The sequence below is a fragment of the Vigna unguiculata genome, chromosome 11 (assembly GCF_037176805.1).
Source record: "Vigna unguiculata cultivar grain cowpea cultivar isolate G323 ecotype 2 chromosome 11, ASM3717680v1, whole genome shotgun sequence".
NCBI classification, from domain to species: Eukaryota; Viridiplantae; Streptophyta; class Magnoliopsida; order Fabales; family Fabaceae; genus Vigna; species Vigna unguiculata.
In genome coordinates this window covers 10,507,123-10,524,361 of record NC_140802.1, presented here as the reverse complement: position 1 = coordinate 10,524,361, position 17,239 = coordinate 10,507,123, and the positions used below count along the sequence as shown (strand labels likewise).

Below are 17,239 nucleotides of genomic sequence, written 5' to 3'. Positions count from 1 at the left end.
AGACAATTGTTGGCGAAATGTCCAGGTTTGTCGCATATAAAACACTTGCGACAGTCTCCTGACCCTCCTACTCCACCTGCCAACTGTGGACAATTTCTCTTCAGGTGGGGTCCGCCACATTGATAACAACTGGGACCCTGAGATGCCTGTGGCCGGTTGTACGACTTTTTCATCTACCTAGCCTCCGCGACATTCTTCTGATGTCGGCTCACAATAGGGCCAGGGCCCTTCTCAAGACTCTCAGCACTCTTGGCTTGCTCCACCAAGATGGGAAATCTCCTCTCTCTCAGAGGGGTTACCACCCTCTTCAGCTCCAGTCTGAGACCTCGCTCAAACTTTAGACACTTCCACTCTTCCGTAATGTTCTGGGAAGAATACCTCGCCAAGTGTTCGAACCTATTCACATATTCCTGCACTGTCATGTCTCCCTGCTGCAGTGCTAGGAATTCAGCCTCTCTGTCTTGTCTTGCCGTATCTGGAAAGTACTTCTCCAGGAAACGAGCTCTAAAGTTGGCCCAAGTCATTGGCTCCTCATTGTTCTCCATCTGTTGTTGCATGCCAGCCCACTAGTATTATGCATCCTCATTCAGTAGATACGCAGCAAACAACAATTTCTGTTCATCTTCGCAGTTCATCACTTTGAAGATTTTCTCAAACTTGCGGAGCCATGCATCCGCTTCATCGGGGGAAGCCTTGCCAGTGAACTCAGCTGGCTTATGTCGCAAGAAATCTTCCACTGTTGGCACCCTGATTGGTGCAATCGCCGTCCTAGGCTTTGCTGCTACGGGTGGCTGCATCGCATCCACCATGCGGTGAATCGCCTCCGCGATGTCATCAACGCCACTACTCCTCCTCCTCTTGTTAGCAGCCATAGCCTGGATACGCCACATTACAACTGTTAAAAATCAGTCGTTTAGTCAAACAAAACCACACACTTTTCACATTCAACACACAGCATACCACAAACAACACATTGATAAGCTCACTCCTCACTAGCCCCAAAATATTTTAAAAATATTTTCAAAACTTTTGCTCTGATACCAATTGTAACATCCCTAAGGAATATTACTTGATAATAAATAAAATAAAAACAAAATTACAATAAAGTCCATCCATATTTAATATAAACTATTTCCCAAAAACACGGGAAATTTAAAACTTTAAATATACGAGTTATAAAACCAGGAGTCCATAATTCATAAAACTGAAATAAAAGTCAATGGCTCCTGCCAAGTTTACATAATCTTCACAAGGATAAAATAATAAACAAAATACATATGTATCTACATAATATCCCATGCTAGCCCTCGCTCCGAGTCTAAGCATCTCCTGGCCCACCTGTCACATCATCTGCTCTCGGATAACAAGTTACCCGATCATCGCCACACACACACAGAAAGGGTGAGCTATGCACAACATATATATAAAGAAACATGAGAATAAATATGTTCCCCAACCCAAAATAACATAACTAATTTCATATTTCATAATCACCCAACCATGACCTCATAGTCCTTCATGAGTCATATGCATGAACTAGGTCTTGGGACTTCCCTGTGCTCCCACGAAACTAACTCTTTTGTGGTCCAACCCTATGAGCCTATCCCGCTCATAGTCCTGCCCTATAGACTCCTCGTCTGTAGTATAAACATCCAAGTCTCATCACTTGGACCCTGGCATGCACGCAATCACCATACTATGGACTCCTCGCCCAATAGTAGCCGACGGGAACATCATAGTTCCTTGCCCATCGTGCGCCCGACACATGCAATCACCATACTAAGGACTCCTCGCCCATTAGTAGCAGACGGGAACTCAACCAGTTCCATGCCCATCATGTGTCCAACCACCGAGCACATCCCAGACCCCTATTAGTCCTTCAAGCCCAAACACCAACCACAAGCAAACACATCCTATCCTTAGCATAAAACAGCCAACGCACTCCCAAAGGCATGAACGACATAGCAATTCACTTAAACTCGCTTAAGCTAGGGACCCCTCGCCCAGGCTAAGCCCTCAGCCTCGCTTAAGCTAGCTCACCTCGCTTGAGCGAGCTTTAAACAACAACAACATCAAATTATCTCGCCTAGGCGAGATCCTCTCGCTTAGGCGAGTTCATCTCTCGCCCAAAAACACAATTCAAACTCGCTTGGGCTGAAATACACGCGAAACACCAAACCTGACCAAAACATCTCGCTTAGGCGAGGCCATCTCGCCTGGGCCAGACCCTAAGTCGCTCAAAACACACAAAACTCTCGCTTGGACAAGAAATCGCGCTCAACACGCGTAACTCCACTATCTCGCTCAGGCAAACCTCACTCGCCTGAGCGAGAGTTAGTGTCTCTCAAAATCCATTCCCTTCGCCTGAGCGAGAAGCTCGTGAGGCAACAGGATATGAGTCGCTGCTAATCTCGCCTAGGCGAGCCTGGTTCGCTTGAGCGAGAATTGCAAACTCTTACTCTAATCACGCACGCAACAACAGCAACCAACATCAAATTCACAATTCACTTCGTACCAAGGCAACTCATACCAATTGCAACAAACTTACAATATAGTTAGAATACAATACCATACCCCAACCCTCACATTTTCACAAGGGCAGCAGACCTAATGCAACATCCATCATAAACATAAATTTAGGTAAAACACCAATATAACTATACCCATATACCAACCCCAAATCCCTCTCATGGGAACCCGAAATTTGATAGCAAAACATACCAATAGGACAATATCTCAGCATATAATATGACCAAAAGTATAAAAATTACAGTTCAGCTCCCCTAACCTGGGTTATTGGATTAAAGTTGGACGAAATTTGATGTTCCTTTGCTCACCACGGTTCTGCTTCAGATTTCTCCCAAATTAACCTCTCAAACATCCAAATTCACCTCTCACTCTCTAAAATTTCGTTCCCCTCTCTATAGGCAAAATCACCAAACTGCAGAAGCCCTCCTTTCTCTTCAATTTCGCCTTTTATATGTTGCTCAATGTAGGTTAGAGTAAAAAAAAACGATTTGGACTCAAGTGTGGGCCTAATGGCTATTCAAGTCACTTAGTGGAAAGGTTTTACAGCACCTAATCTTTATCCTTCTGCTAGGTTTTCTTTACCCCTTCACATTCATACCAATCTAATAGTTAGATTAAGCTTATTCTTTGCCCATCCAGGTTTGAACCCACGACCTTCCACTCATAAGGCCAAAGCACAACCACTATGCCAAACCACCTTTGGTTACATAAACAATAATCACAAGTTTACATTTCAAATTCCACACTCATACATTTTATTAAAATAAATCATAAAACAACGACACATAATTGGCATCTATAAGACTCAAACCCAAGTCCTCTCACACAATCCAAAGTACTCTCAACCACATGAGCTAGCACTTTTCCACATCACATTATACAGCAATTAATGTCATAAAGACGCCCTCCTCCCGCGTTTATTAATTAATTAATTTTTTAATTAATTAATTTTCCCAGGTCTTACAAGTTGTACTAAATGGTTTTTATCTCTAAAATGAAAGCCTTCATTTATGAAAAACCCTTTTCAAGATCCTTTGAATCATTCTTGAAAAATTTGAGATAAGCCATCATCATTTTGATACAATTGCTAAACGTGATCAAAGTCCCAAACTTTAGTTTCCAAAGTTTGAAGCAAGGTGTGTCTTGTACAGAAAGCATCTGCCACAATGTTCTTTTGACCTTTCTTGTGTTTGATCTCATAAAGGAATTCCTTAATATACTCGACCCACCTAACATGCCTTTTGTTAAGCTTGTATTGCCTTTCAAATGTTTAAGGGATCCACAATACTATGAATCACAAATTCCTTTGGTAAAAGATAGTGTTGTCATTACTACAATGTCAACTATTGTATAATTTATAATGTAATTGTTTTTTTGGGATTTTTGAGATTATAGTAATTAAGATTTTTGAGATTTAATTTATGCGATTTTTTTTTTGTAAAATATGATAAAATAACGAGATTCTAATTGGTCAATTAGGATTTTAAGTCCTTTTTAACAAATTATGATTAATGAATTTTTTTTATTGAGGTATAATAGGGCTTCAAGTTTAGAGCATTGTAGGTACATAATAGGATGTTACATAGATTAATTAATGGGTATGCTAAATAATTACATAAGAGGTTTTGTTGGACTTGAAAGGAAAATTCAAATCTCAAATGAAGAGGTTTAGATGATAAATGAAGAAGATGCTAAAGATGTGTCTAAAAATTTTACTTTCATTGTGTATTGTTTGAGTCTATCACATAATATATTCATAAGATTTTTTATTAGGCGCACAACCTATATCAAAACCAATTTAAAAAGAAATGTTTTTATATGAGTAAAATGTTTAATGGTTAGATTAATTGGTTAATTTTTTTTATGTACATGACATGTTTCAAAATAGTATAATCAATTATCAATTTTGTTGATCAATTAACACAAAGAACTATTTTAAGTTATTCTAGAGTTCCCAGGAAAATAATTGATTACAATCTGTCATAGTCTACTACATTTGTTTTCTATATTAAATGAAAAGTGAATTTACTACATTTGTTTTCTGTATTAAATGAAAAGTGAATTTAATCGATTAACACATGTTATAATTAGGGCTGGGCATAATTAATTTAACTGTACTGTACTAGAGTTAATTGTATTATTTTATACTAGAATAAACTGAATTGGTTGTATTAAAAATTGAACTATACTATTGTCTGAACTGTTTTATTACTGAACTGAACTGCATTTTAGTTTTTTCTAGGTGCTTCACGCTTAGCTAGTAGTAGTAATGTACAACACTCACTATATTTCCTCATCTCATGTACACTATGCACAAAATTTGCTCTTTGATATTTTTTTTTCATTTTATGTACAATAATAAGAAAAAGTATGTAACACTTTTTAGGTTATATTATAATAATATATTTAAGTAACAATTGTATGGTTATAGTTTATAAGCATATGATATAGGTATATTCATGCATTAGTTTAGGGCATTTTTATTCATTTGTGCATTATTGGACTCATTTCATCATGCATTATCTAGTTTCGGATCATACATTTTGATTGGTGCGTTGTTTGTGTAAACAAGTCTGAAAGGAGTAAGTTAGACGCAAAACAACATGTTCCAAAAATGCCTGGTGGAGTCTTCCACAACTTGTGGATTTGGCTTCAAAGATTCGAGTTTCAAAATAGTTTGTTCCCTAGGTGCCTGACGGATTTTTCCACGACCTGTGATTTTTTGCAGCGAATTGAAGGATACAAAACAGGGTGTTCCACAGGTGCCTGGTGGGTTTTTCCACGACCTATGGAGGTTGCTTCAGAAGATCATGCGCAAAACAGAGTGTTCCATAGGTGACCTGTGGATTTTTCCACAACCTATGGAATTTCCAGCGAGAAATTTAAAGATTACATGGATTGATAAAGATTTAAAAGGAAAAGAAAATATAAAGAGGAGAGATAGGGGGAAACAGTTAGAGGAGAGAGAAAATCACCTCAGCAGAGAACATGGTGAAAGATAAAAGGGGAGCGTTCACAGAAAAAAAAAACTTCTTCTCCTCCCTCTCGATCTCGTCTATTGTTTTGGGTACCGTTTAGTGTTTTTCATTTTAGTATGCATAACTAATTTCTTTTTGTTGGAGGATTGATGTAAGACTTTGGATTATAGGTTCTACTTTTTACATTTGATGTTTTGTTAATATTCTTCATCTCAGTGCTCTGTTTATGGTTTTATCGTTTATCTATGAGCAATTTCACAATTGGAAAATTGGGGATTGTTTGCGATTATAAACAAGACAGGTTAAATTATGTCATAATTGGGAAATTGGGCATATCTAATTAGTTTGCAATAGAGATGATTATAAATTTTTCATGATTTTATTGAATTTTTGTAAATTGACCTAAGGAATTGGGGGTTCGAATTCAGTAAATAGATTTTACCTACTAAGGGATTAGGGGTAAAACAACTCTCAGTAAACTCAAGTGGATGATTACATTACTTGCATCAAATGAAAAGGAGTAGAATTTTATTGGAAAAAGTACAAAATCAATCCTCTAACGATTCTTCTCTTTATTAAAGTTTTTGTTATAAATTTTATGCTTGCAATTATATTGATTTTGCATTTGCTCAAAATTACGTAAATTAGGAATTTAGTATTCAACAAGTCAATCTCAGAGGACGATATTTTATTACTACGTTAACGATTGGTTCACTTGCCCAACGTTCATCAAGTTTTTGGCGCTGTTGCTAGGGATTGATTTTTCTGTTGATATTAATGATCTAATTTGCTTGAGATTTGAGTTTTAATTTTTAGTTAGTTAAAATTGTTTGTGTTTTCAGTTTTTGTTTTTTCTGTTTTAATTATCTTGTTTGTATTTAATTTATTTTCACGCGATTTTTGTTGTTAGAATCTTGTGTCTTTAAGTTGTTTATGCAAGGTACAGTTGCAGAAAAAATCTTGCTTTTTGACCCAAAAATTGAACGTACTGCTAGACATAATAGGAGTATCGTAAGAAAGAAGAAGCAAGAAAGAAAAGCAGGGCCATCAGTTGATAAGAAGGAGGACATATCAACATTGGCAAAAGAACAACCTATGAGGAGGACTCTGCTTGCCTACTCGATGCCAAATACAAATAATTACCAGGGGAGCATCGGGAGACCGCCTATTCAAGCCAACAATTTCGAAATCAAGCCTGCACTATTACAAGTCATCCAGCAGAATCAATTTGGAAGTGCAGGTTCAGAGGATCCTAATTCTCATCTGGAGAATTTTCTGGCGATTTGTGACACTTTCAAGATTAATGGAGTTTCAGATGATGCAATCCGCTTGAGGCTTTTTCCTTTCTCATTACAGGATAAAGCTAAAAGTTGGCTTCATACACAACCTCAAGGTAGTATTTGTACATGGGAAGATATGGCTACAAAATTTGTAACCAAATACTTTCCTCTATCCAAGTTAGCGAGAATGAGAAATGAAATCACTACTTTTGTGCAACAAGAAACTGAATCGTTGTACGAGGCTTGGGAAAGGTACAAGGAGTTACTGAGGAAATGTCCACATCATGCTTTACCAGATTGGTTGCAAGTCCAAATATTCTATAATGGTCTTGCTCCATCTTTCAAAGCAATTCTTGATGCGGCAAGTGGAGGATCAGTTAAACTGAAAACACCTGAGGAAGCTTTGGAGACTTTGGAGTTAATGGCAAGTAATACAGTGAATATGCAGTTTGACCAGCAAAATAGAAAAGCTGGAGTGTTAGAGGTTAATACCTTGGATACTATCCTTGCCCAAAACAAGTTGTTAACACAACAAATTATTGAGTTGACGCAGAAGTTGGGTAATATGCAAGCAAAAGCAGTTAATACAACGTCTCTTCTATGTGATTTTTGTGGAGGAATGCATCAAAATGGTGAGTGTCATGTAACTCAACAAGAGGCACTGGTGAATGCAATGGGACAATAAAAAAATCAGTTTGCTAATAATTTTTCAAATTGGAGGAGCCCACCAAACAGACCTTGGAGTGGTTCGAATCAATCAAACCCACCAAGACCTCCTTATCAATATCAAGCACAATCTAGTAACCAAGGAAACAAGATGTCTACTTTGGAGAGTGTTGTGGAGAAATTAACGGTGCAAACCTCAACATTTGTGGAGCAAACTTCTAATTTCATGAATGAGACAAGGACTAATCTCAAGAATCAGGAAGCTTTAATCCAAAAGTTGGAGAATCAAATTGGTCAACTTTCACGACAAATTTCGGAGAGGCCTCTTGGAACAATCCCCAGTGACACCGTTCCAAACCCAAAGGAGCAATGTAAGGCAATTCAATTTAGGAGTGGGGGGTTGGTAGAAAATGAGAAAAAAAGTGAGGAGAAAAAAAGTGAGAAAAAAATGCACAAGGAGATGACATTGTAAAAGAGAGTGAAAAAAATGAGCGGAAAAATTGTGAGGAGAAGAGTGAGAGAGAAAAAAATGAAGAGAGTGAAAAAGGTAAAATGAGAGAATATGTTCCTACAATCCCGTTCCCTCAAAGGTTGAAGAAGAAAGATCAAGAGAAACAATTTTCAAGATTTCTTGATGTCTTTAAGAAGCTCCATTTAATATCCCATTTGCAGAGGCATTGGAACAAATGCCAAGCTATGCGAAATTTATGAAGGATTTGTTGTCTAGGAAGAGGAAGCTGCAAGAAGATGAAACCATAATGCTCACAGAGGAGTGTAGTGCAATAATTCAACAAAAATTACCTCCCAAGTTGAAGGATCCAGGAAGCTTTGTGATTCCATGTGAGATTGGAAATATAATGGTGAGTAAGGCATTGTGTGATCTTGGAGCAAGCATTAATCTGATGCCTTTATCCATTTTTAAAAGGTTGGGTATTGGAGAAGTGAAGCCTACTATGATAACTCTCCAATTGGTGGACCGTTCAGTGACTTATTCATATGGAGTAGTGGAGGACGTCTCAGTGAAGGTGGATAAATTTATCTTTCCAGCTGATTTTGTGGTCTTTGACATGGAAGAAGATACTAAAGTTCCAATTATATTAGGAAGACCATTCTTAGCCACGTGAAGAGCATTGATAGATGTACAACAAGGCAAGTTGATGTTAAGAGTGGCTGATGATAAAGTCACATTTTCCATAAATGAAGCAATGAAACACAAGGTGGAAAAGGAGGATTGTTTTCGAGCTGAAACTATTGAGTCTCTGGTGTATAAAGAAATGGATAACCATGGGAGGAAGAGTCCATTAGAGCTCACTTTGTTGTCAGGTATGCAAGCGGAGGAGTTACTTGCAGAAGTGAGTGATAAAAAGGTGGTTCAATGTGCACATCAATTAGAAGTTGTTAAGCCTTTATTCAGTTCTACCAGAAGAGTAGAAGATCTCAACAGGAGTGAAGGTGGAGGAAATGAGACATCCAAGGTAGAATTAAAACCACTTCCTTCTCACCTTAAATACAGTTTCTCAGATGAGACAATGCTCAATCCTGTCACTATAAGCAATGAACTTACTATTGTTGAGGAAGAAGAGCTTGTAAAGGTGTTGAGGAAGTACAAATCTGCTATAGGTTGGAAAATTGATGATTTACAAGGTATTAGTCCTACGGTGTGCATGCACAAAATTTATTTGGAAGATAACTTCAAATCTATCCGTCAATCACAAAGAAGGCTCAATCCCACAATGAAGGATGTGGTGAGGAAATAAGTGATAAAGCTATTAGACGCGGGCATTATTTATCCAATCTCTAATAGTGAGTGGGTGAGTCCGGTTCATGTGGTGCCTAAGAAAGGTGGGATGATAGTTGTAAAAAGATGAAAAGAATAAACTCATTCCCACAAGAAAGGTGACTGGGTGGCGCATGTGCATTAATTATAGAAGACTTAATCAAGCCACAAGGAAGGACCATTTTCCCCTCCCATTTATAGATCAAATGCTTGAGAAATTGGCTGGACATGAATACTATTGTTTTCTGGATAACTATTCTGGTTACAACCAAATAGCAGTAGCTCCTGAAGATCAAGAGAAGACAGCGTTTACATGCCCTTATGGAGTCTTTGCATACAGGGAGATGCCCTTCGGTCTCTACAATGCACCTATAACATTTCAAAGGTGTATGTATTCCATTTTCTCTGATTTGGTTGAAAATCGCATGAAATCTTCATGGATGATTTTTCTGTATTTGGCTCTTCATTTGATTCTTGTCTATCTAATTTGACCTTGGTGTTGAAAAGATGTCAAGAAACTAATTTAGTGCTAAATTGGGAAAAATGTCAATTTATGGTAAAGGAGGGTATTGTTCTTGGTCATCAAATTTCTGCTAAAGGCATTGAGATTGATAAAGCAAAGGTGGAAATAATTGAACAATTACCTCCTCCATTGAATGTAAAAGGGGTAAGGAGTTTTTTAGGACATGCAGGTTTTTATAGGCGGTTTATTAAAGATTTTTCTAAAATTGCAAAGCCTATGACAAACCTTCTTGAAAAAGAAGCCCCTTTTGTTTTGATGATGCATGTTTGAAAGCATTCATAACTTTAAAGAAACAACTTGTCTCTGCTCTTATAATTATAGCACCTATCTGGTCTTTACCATTTGAACTTATGTGTGATGCTAGTGATTATGTTGTGGGTGTTGTAATAGGACAGAGAAAATACAAAGTGTTTCATGTTATTTATTATGCCAGTCGTGTATTGAATGAGGCTCAAAAGAATTATGCCACGATTGAGAAAGAATTGCTCGCTATAGTGTTTTCTTTTGATAAATTTAGATCCTATCTTGTGGGATGTAAAGTTATTGTTTGCACTGATCATGCTGCTTTGAGGTATTTGTTTGCTAAGCAGGATGCCAAGCCACGATTAATCCGTTCGATTCTTTTGTTACAAGAGTTTGACTTGGAAATTTGGAATAAGCAAGGGAAGCAAAATTTAATACTTGACCACCTTTCAAGACTGAAGATTGGTGAGGATGATGCTCGAGAAATACAACCTATTTCAGAGGAGTTTCCAGATGAGAAGTTACTAGCCATTACTTCTTTGCCATGGTTTGCAAACTTTGCCAATTTCAAAGAAGCTGGTATAATTCCTCATGACTTGACTTTTCAGCAAAGAAAGAAATTCTTGCATGATGTTAAAAGTTATTTCTAGGATAATCCTCTGTTGTTTAGAAGATGTGGTGATGGTATCATTAGGCGATGTGTTCTTGAGAATGAGTTTGAGAGTATCCTTTGGCATTGTCATGGATCTGATTATGGGGACATTTTAGTGTTGAGAGAACAACTTCTAAAGTTTTACAAAGTGGCTTCTATTGGCCTACTCTCTTTAAAGATGCTCGTGGTTTTATTGAGAAGTGTGACAAATGTCAAAGGGTAGGAAATATTTCAAAGAGAAATGAGATGCCTCTAAACAACATTCTGGAAGTGGAAATTTTTTATGTGTGTGGTATTGATTTTATAGGACCATTTCCATCGTCTTTTTCAAACCAATACATTTTGGTTGCAGTGGATTATGTGTCAAAGTGGGTGGAGGCTAGGGCATTACCATCGAATGATGCTAAAGTGGTAATTTCTTTCGTTAAGAAGCACATATTTTCTAGATTTGGGGTACCTAGAGCAATCATTAGTGATGGAGGTTCACATTTCCATAACAAGCAATTTACAACACTTTTGGGTAAATATGGTGTTAACCACAAGATCGCCACTCCTTACCATCCACAAACCAGTGGGCAAGTGGAAATTTCCAATCGAGAGTTGAGGATAATTTTAGAAAAAGTTGTGAGCTCATCCAAGAAAGATTGGTCTAGGAAACTAGATGATGTACTTTGGGCTTACCGTACAACTTTTAAAACTCCTATTGGAATGTCTCCATATCAACTGGTGTATGGGAAATCATGTCATTTACCGGTGGAATTAGAGCACAAAGTATTTTGGGCTATTAAATTCTTGAATTTCGATTTGAAGATTGCAGGTGAGAAACGATTATTGCAATTGGATGAGTTGGATGAATTTAGACTTCAAGCCTATGAGAATGCTAGCATTTATAAGGAAAGGACAAAAAAATGGCATGATAAAAGAATTGTGCATAGAAAGCTTACATCAGGACAACATGTGTTATTATACAATACTAGGCTCAAATTATTTCCTGGTAAATTAAAGTCAAGGTGGTCTGGCCCATTTGTTGTGAAGCAAGTATTTCCCTTTGGTACAGTTGAAATTTCGGACCTCAATTAAAAAAGAAGTTTTAGAGTAAATGGTCAAAGATTGAAGGTGTGTGTCGGTGATGTTTTTTAGAAGAATGTAACCATTGCTTCATTAACATCACCACAACCAGATATTGAATGAGTCCTATTCTTTTAAAAAAAACAAAAAAAAAGGAAACAGAAGAGGATTACAGTGGCGTGCGAGAGAGGTAATTCATTTTCACCCTAAAAAATCCTAAAGGTCCCCACTCACGTCAGAGCTCATTTTTACCCTGCTTTGTCACGTCTCTACCGTCATCCCGTCCACCGGACACCGTTTCCCTCTCCAATAATGCGTCGTCGTTCTAGCCGCTTCCTTTCGATCAGGAAACTGCCCTGCTCTGCTAAAGTCTCTGCGCTTATCACCGTGAGTTCATCTCCATCTTTGTCATCGCGACCCATTCCAGAGGAACCTCAACCCACTCCAGAAGAATCTTAAGCCTCTCCAAAAGCTCATGCCTCACTAGAACTTCGAGTATCTCCCGAATCTCGAACCTCTCCCATACCTCAACCTTCTCTTGCACCAAATTATGCGACTTCAGCGTATTCTCAGACGGTGGGAAGGTCTGCCGGCACAAGAAAATGGAGGCATTCTTCTTCATCTGTGGATAATGACCATGGAATTATTTTCCAAAATGAAGAACAAAAACTGAGGTATGCTTCTCTTATCAAGCGAGTGATTCTCCCTGCTCGGTATATTGATGAAAGTTCTTTGAATACATTGGGAATGTTAGAAGACATGACTGCTATGATGAGAAAAATTGGTTGGACCACTTTTACCAGTTTGAAAAACCTTGCTTATGAGAGGATTACTCTTGAATTCCTCAATTCTCTGAGCGCAGAAATTTTGCAGGGAAAGAATTGCGAAGAGGGGTTGATTAAGTTCTGATTGTATAACACTGATTATACTCTTGAGTTGGCTGAGTTGAATGCTATTTTTGGGTTTCCTAGTGGTGGTGAGAGGAGGTATCCACGTATTTTTAATGAACATGCCTTTTGGTGTCGTTTATCTACTGCTAGTCAGTTTGTTTCATCAGATTCCAAAGAATCCCATATTCATTATCCATGTTTTCGTTATGCTCATCGCTTGTTAGCTCACACACTGTTTGCAATGGGTGATAACACTGTTGTTGTAAGGAAATCTGAGTTGTTATTTATGTGGAGTATGGTCAATGATTTTCACCTAGACTCAGGTGCATGGTTGGCTCGTCAACTCATAAAGGTTGGAAAAGCCTCTTTAGGAAACATCGCAATTGGTGGGTTGATCACGACTATTGCTCTCCATTTCAACATTCCCTTGGAGGATGATAAGCCAATTTTGGGGACATCTCGTATTGATCTTGATATGCTTGTCAACAATGAGATGTTGGTTAAACGAGATGGTCAAAACTGTTTGGTGATGAATTCTATAGAAGTCATGCCACCATAACCTCTCCCTAATCCTGCCTTTACTTCAGTGTATGGTAGAGACATATGGACGTTCTTGACGTCTGATGCACACCATTCCTCTCCTCCTCCGTTTTTTCCACCCTCTCGGGTGCCATCAAGCACTGTAGAGTCTCATGCTGAGGCATTTACCCGTATCCATCAGTCCCTTACTGAGCTCCACTTGCAACAACAACGCCATTACAATGAGTTCGAGCAATTTAGGGATAGTCAACTTCTCCATCAGCAACATGTGAAGCAATTGCTCCATGACACTATGGCTTTGCTCCGTCCCCACCATTAATATTTTTGTGAGTCTCTCCCTTCCTTTCTTAGTTGTTTTTGCTTATGTTGAGGACAACGTATACATCTAAGCTTGGAGGGTTATATGCATGTTAGTTGTTGCATTTCATTTGCATAGAATAAAAATAAATCTAACTCAAGTCTAAGTTTATTCAATTATATTTTGAGAAGCACATTAGATAATTGTTGGGGAACTCACACACTACACAAGAAGAGGTTTTGACACTTGACATGTAAGGAAGATAATTTTTGAGTGATAGACTTAAAGAGGTTCTTTTTTGGGTTTCTAAGGTGACACTCACTACATTTGGTCACTGGAGAAATGTCTGTCAATTTCACAATATAAAAAAAAAGAAAAAAAAAGAAAAAAAAGGGAGAGTATAATTAATAATAATAATAAGTGAAATGGACATCCCTTTGAGACTATTAGTTACTGGGAAAAGAGACACTCCTTTGAGATTGGTGTGGTAAGTGCAAAGCATTTGAGTGAAGGATCCATGCTTAGTTAGTAGGTAAGTGTTTTCTAGGCTATAAACCTAAGAAGATATCTTTTTTTGCAGAGAACTTTAAAAACACATCAAAGATTTTCCTCCTAAGTGTCTTGTGTCTTTACACGACCTGTGGTTTTTTTGCAGCGAATTGAAGGATACAAAATAGAGTGTTCCACAGGTGCCTGGTGGGTTTTTCCACGACCTGTGGAGGTTGCTTCAGAAGATCATGTGCAAAACAGAGTGTTCCATAGGTGACCTGTGTTTTTTCCACAACCTATGGAATTTCCAGCGAGAAATTTAAAGATTACGTGGACTGATAAAGATTTAAAAGGAAAAGAAAATATAAAGAGGAGAGATAGGGGGAAACGGTTAGAGGAGAGAGAAAATCCTCAGTAGAGAACATAGGGAAAGATAAAAGGGGAGCGTTCACAGAAAAAAAAAATTCTTCTCCTCCCTCTCGATCTTGTCTATTGTTTTGGGTACCGTTTAGTGTTTTTCATTTTAGTATGCAGAACTAATTTCTTTTTGTTGGAGGATTGATGTAAGACTTTGGATTATAGGTTCTACTTTTTACATTTTATGTTTTGTTAATATTCTTCATCTCAGTGCTCTGTTTATGGTTTTATCGTTTATCTATGAGCAATTTCACAATTGGAAAATTGGGGATTGTTTGCGATTATAAACAAGACAGGTTAAATTATGTCATAATTGGGAAATTGGGCATATCTAATTAGTTTGCAATAGAGATGATTATAAAATTTTCATGATTTTATTGAATTTTTGTAAACTGACCTAAGGAATTGGGGGTTCGAATTCAGTAAATAGATTTTACCTACTAAGGGATTAGGGGTAAAACAACTCTCAGTAAACTCAAGTGGATGATTACATTACTTGCATCAAATGAAAAGGAGTAGAATTTTATAGGAAAAAGTACGAAATCAATCCTCTAACGATTCTTCTCTTTATTAAAGTTTTTGTTATAAATTTTATGCTTACAATTATATTGATTTCGTATTTGCTCAAAATTACGTAAATTAGGAATTTAGTATTCAACAAGTCAATCCCAGAGGATGATAATTTATTACTACGTTAACAATTGGTTCACTTGTCAAACGTTCATCAATAGTATAAGTTACAGTTTCATTGATATTACTTATTTAATTTTATAAAAAATAGTCTGTAATATTTATTTCATTTTATAAAAAATAGTGTTATATATCATTTATATTAATTAATGTAATTATCTATGACAAAGAAAATTTAATACTTCAAACACTTATTTTCTTAATATTCTTTTTATACCGAACACAAAATAAAATCTGTCTCTTTTAATTATAGTTTCCTTTTTTTCTCTTGAAAATGTGTTTTTCTTATATATCACATAATTACTATTATTCATGGAAGATGGTATAAATAATATTTTAAGTTTTATTTTTATTATCGCTTTAGTACGTAACAAAATCATGGGATATTATATATAATTTTATATTATTTTATCTATCTCAGTATTTCTTTCTTCAAATATATCTTTTATAGTTTTAAATATATAGTGTTTTAACTAAATTTATATTTTATTTAAATTTAAAAATATTGTAAATACATAAAATACTCTTTACTTACAGAAAAACATTAATTTCAAACTATTGTACATGAATAAGTATAGTAGAAAATACTTTAACTTAATTCGTTATTAATATACTTGTTAAGTTTATTAGCAAAACAATAAAAAAATTTGAAGAAAAAATTCAACAATTTAAATTGATGTAATAATTTATTAACAATTGAAATGATGAAGTACATTTTAGTTAAAAAATAGTACAATTTGGTTCAAAATTATTGTGGTTTAGTTAAAAAACGGTTCAAAAATAGTGCAGATTAGTTTAAAAATAGTGTAGTTTGTACAATAGTTCAGTTTATAATAGTTTAGTTCATATTATAGTGCAATCAATTTAGTTTGTTAGGCAAAAAAACAGTTCAGTTCAGTTTGTCTGAACTGTTTTTCAGTTCAATGCAATTCAGGCGAACTATTTTTTAGTTCAGTACAATTTTTAATAGTTTAGTGCAGTTCAGTATATTTTGCCCAGCCCTAGTTATAATCAATTAAAACGTAAAGCGTTGCATTTTTTTGGATTTAATTAGAATATCTTATTAGGATTTAGAAATATTCTACTAAATGGATTAATATAGGATTCAAATTGTTGTTTTTAAAACTCTATAAATAGTGGTACATTCTAATTTTTTAAAACAACTCTTGCAATCATAACAGTAAATTGAATTGAGATTTTCTAAGTTTCTTTCGTACTTTAACTTTGCTTAAAAAGATTTCCAAAAGCAAAGGTTGTGTTGTGATAAAAATGCCTTGTGATATAGTTTCTACTATGAAATTTGGTTAACTCTTTTTGTATTCTTGTTGTTGGAGTGTTCCAATACTATTTGGTTATTGTTATATCAATAGTTTATTAGGAATATGTTCTTTGTGAGACGAAGAGTTAATATAGGTTGGTATCCTATTAAAAGTGTTTAAGAGTTGATTATTGTTATCTTGAGTTTGTACAAACTTGTTTTGTGTAGTGAAACCAATTATTCTAACTTTCTAAGGTTGAATAATAACTAAGAATGGATGTAGGATTGTTGGATCTGATCCAGTATAAATTCTCTTATGCAACCTCTCTCTTGGTTTTTTGTCTTTTGTTGTGTTGCTAGCCAATATTGTATCAATCTTGATTCTCAAATTTAATTGCATAGAATTTTCAAAATTGAAAGCGTTTTAGAAAGAACATAAGAAAGGATATTTTTTTTGGAAAAGTTTTAAAACCAATTAATCCCCACTCTTGGTTTAGCTAAGTCACTCTTTGTTTTCTAACATATTTGTCATCTATAAGGGTACACTAGTCATTATCAATTCCACAATCAAATTAAAGAGTAGGCGTCTAATGCAAAGTCTAAAACTGAATATTGCAAAAAAAGTCAATAGAAGTTAAGTATAAATAGGGTTAGTCAACTCAGAGTTGTCTCTCAAAGAATTTAATTACAATCTCAGTATTCCAAATTCTAAGGGTGTCTATAGAAGAAAAAATCAAAGTGAAAAATAATGTATAAGGGGAGGGGGGTTATTGATTCTGTAGTGAGAATAAAACAATCAATAAGCATATTGGTTATGTAGTTCATTTATAATTGAATTCTTCATCAGCTATCTTATAATTATTATTCATCAAATTCTAAACAAAATAAAATTAATCAAACAACCATCAATCAATCCATTGAATATCTCTCACGTCTCCAAG

General features: G+C 35.9%; 1 non-coding gene and 1 pseudogene across 1 annotated transcript; one reads left to right on the top strand and one right to left on the bottom strand.

Moving 5' to 3' along the window:
• Positions 1–6,440: 6,440 nt before the first annotated feature.
• LOC146880990 (uncharacterized) lies at positions 6,441–13,465 on the top strand (annotated as a pseudogene).
• Positions 6,972–7,078, bottom strand: LOC114170899 (small nucleolar RNA R71). Its single transcript, XR_003601254.2, has one exon. It is a non-coding gene; the product is annotated as a small nucleolar RNA R71 (small nucleolar RNA).
• Positions 13,466–17,239: the final 3,774 nt, after the last annotated feature.